This window comes from Alligator sinensis, unplaced genomic scaffold, assembly GCF_000455745.1.
Source record: "Alligator sinensis unplaced genomic scaffold, ASM45574v1 scaffold1018_1, whole genome shotgun sequence".
Classification (NCBI taxonomy): domain Eukaryota; kingdom Metazoa; phylum Chordata; order Crocodylia; family Alligatoridae; genus Alligator; species Alligator sinensis.
Window position 1 is genome coordinate 2,058,779 of NW_005842038.1, and position 3,092 is coordinate 2,061,870.

Below are 3,092 nucleotides of genomic sequence, written 5' to 3' on the forward strand. Positions count from 1 at the left end.
CCAGTCTCAAAGTAGCCCCAGGACCCTGGGGCTGGGACCCTCTCCATGGCAGCCCCAGTGCCAGGCCCTTAAAAGCCTGCAGGCATTGTGAGCCCTGGGGTATGCATGCAGGCATTTTTTAAGAAAAAAAAAAAAAGACAAGGCATTTTTGAAGCTTTGCCCTCTTTCCCCAGTTAACTTCAACCCAAGAAGCACATCCTCCACAGCAATGTTGTTACAAGAGGCCATGGTAGATGGACATGAAGATGCCAAGGACCTAAGCTTGAGACATGGATTAAAGGAGCTATGGATGACTGTTTGATAGCTGCCAATATCAGATGTATCAATATTTATTCAAGGGAAATATTTGTAATTGGTCCCAGCCATGAATCAGCTGAAGTCTTGGTTCCCAAGGCTTGCAGAGCTTGTCATTTTCCATGGTTCATTTTAATGTCAGATGTTGTTCTTCATTTAAAATGTCAATTTAAAACAAAACCAACAAGAACCCACAAGAAGAACTACATGTGCAGAATTCCCCCTAGAGTGCCTAGATAGTTGGATCTGGCCATGTAGGACTTTTCCCTCTATTTACTTCAATGGGCACATTTTGAATATGTGTACGCAGTCTGATTCCTGCTAGTAGAGGCTGTTGTAGAAATCTCTCTTGTCAAGGCTGGTAGAGAGTGTCTCTCACTGTCTAGTTGCAGAAATTGAAGTGAATCTAACATTTCAGGCCTAAATGCAAGACACAACAAAAGTGATTTAATAAAATATCCCTCCCCCTGAAAAATGGCATGGTAAGCAAGCCACTTACCCTGATGCCTTAGCTAGGCGAGTCAGCTCTGGAATCAGATTCTCACATCAGTTTAGTCTTCACAGAGTAGTCTTATATCCACAATAAATGGAACAAGCAGATAAAGAACCAAAGAAAATGTTCTGTCTTCAGACACCAGGAGGGGGGCAATGCTAACACTGGATTTCTCCCCAAGACCATAGCCTGCCCTCCCTCCTGGAATTCTTCAGCTTCCCGGTGGATCCACCCTAGTTAGTGAGTTATTGCTTACAGCTTCCACCGCAACCTCCCAGGCAGGCCCACTGTGTCTGCTGACTGCCTGCTGCTGGGTGCCAGGCCCTTGGAGGACCGAGCACCTCCTGACAGGCATTTTCCTAAGGTAACGACCATGTCAGAGACTGTGGGGAAGATCACTACAATAAGCAAAGAAACAACCTTTTCCTTGTGCACCATCCTACATGTCCCTCCTGCAAACTCAGCTGGCTGTGAGCATATTGTTCCCTTGGTGCTGCCTTTCCTGGCTGAATGTCACTTGCATCCCAAGCTGGTTGAACTTGTCTCCCAGATGGGAAGATGGATTGCTGTGTAGTTTATCTAAAAGGTGAGTTAGTCAAACTGGCCTTAAGGGATTCTGTGGCTATTCCCTCACAGGGACTCCAGAGCAAATATGCTCTTAAGGTGTTTTGCCAAAAGACTGGAAATATCTGAAGCCCCTGGTGTAGGTGGAGGATGTTTGCCGGTTGTAGAGCCATTTATGGTTCTGGACTGACTCACGGATTTGGACTTGATTTGGCTTGGAACATGAAAAATTTCTTTTAAAAAAAATGTTTTTTTTTTTCTACTTGTCACCCCTTTAAATTCAGCCTTGGATCTGAAATTCAAGTTGGGTCGATTCTGTCTCGGGTATCAATTGCTGCAATGACTATGTAAACAAGAATCCTGAGGACAAATGTTGCCTCCTTTTAAATGCCCCACCTTATTTTAGATAAGAGAGCCTGGTGTAACTCTCAGCAGAGTTCAGCCTTCCAGTCAGAGCTTCATTAACAAGTCTGTACACATGAGCAAGAATCCAGCTGAGCTCACTCTTTCATATCCACCTTGCTGTCATGCTAAAAAGGAAAGCTGAGAAACTGTCTCTCTGAATTAATGGTTAATGGGCTTCACGCCATACAGAACTCTGGGCAACATGTAAGTCACCAGTTTAGATCCATTTTAAAGGTGTCTACGGGTGGCAAGTAATCTATTTGATCACAGAGGTTAAGATATACCCTCTGCACACTAGAAATGTCATCCACTGCAAACAGCATACCGGAGAAGAAGGTACCACATGTACACGGGGCTGAATCCAAAGTGCTCTGGATTCAACAGGATTCTTCCCTTTGATTTTCGTGAGCTAAATGCAGTGCCTGCTGCAGTTCTAGTTTCATGCACTGCCTTCCAGTCCTTTGAGAAGTTTAATTACTAAACTTGGGAATTTTCCTTTCTTGTCCAAAAAGTACCTGTCATCTAAAATTTATTAAAATTTTTGTTTAAGCAGCTTGCAAAATCTTTAATTATGACAGTGTGGAAACGGACTTCCTCCAATGACTTTTATGCTGCTTACTTTTTTTTTTGTGGTATTTAAGATTATAGAGTTTTTCCACAGAAATACCTTTTTGGAAGACAGAATGAGGTTAGTGATAAAAGCTTCTGCAATATTAGTTTAAAGAACAGATTCTACTCAATGCACAAACTGTCAAGAGGGAGAACAGACTCATCAGATAATGGCCCTCAATATGTTCCTAACGGAAACTATCATGCTTTAAGAAAGGTAATTATTGTGTAAGGATGGCGATATTGTCATTTCATAAGAACCCTGTGATTAAATTTTGCTCAGTTTTAGTGCTCTATTGCATTTGTCATTTGAAAAACAGGCATGTATATAGCAAGCATCATTATATAGGCTACCAAGTGAACCATGCATTTCAAACCTGTATTTACAGATTCGCAAGACACTTTGTAATGGCTCCTTCAGTAGAAAAGAGCTTATACCATGTGTGCGGGCCGGGAGCGACCCGAGCCCTTTTCCGCGCTGCACGCGGGCTGTGGCCAGCAGCCCGGGCACGCTGGGTCGGGGAGGGAAGGACGTCGAGCTGGAATTAGGCACAAATGCGTATCGTTAGTTTTAAAGATTGTTTACTTACACCGAGATGGCAGTGGTGTAGGCAGGAAAACTTGATTGAGTTGCAGTTACAGACAAACAACACAGACGGTCTCGTGGAGGTTGCTAGGCTCCACGGTGCAGAGCTCCGGATGCTCTGGGTGAACGAGCCACCAAAAT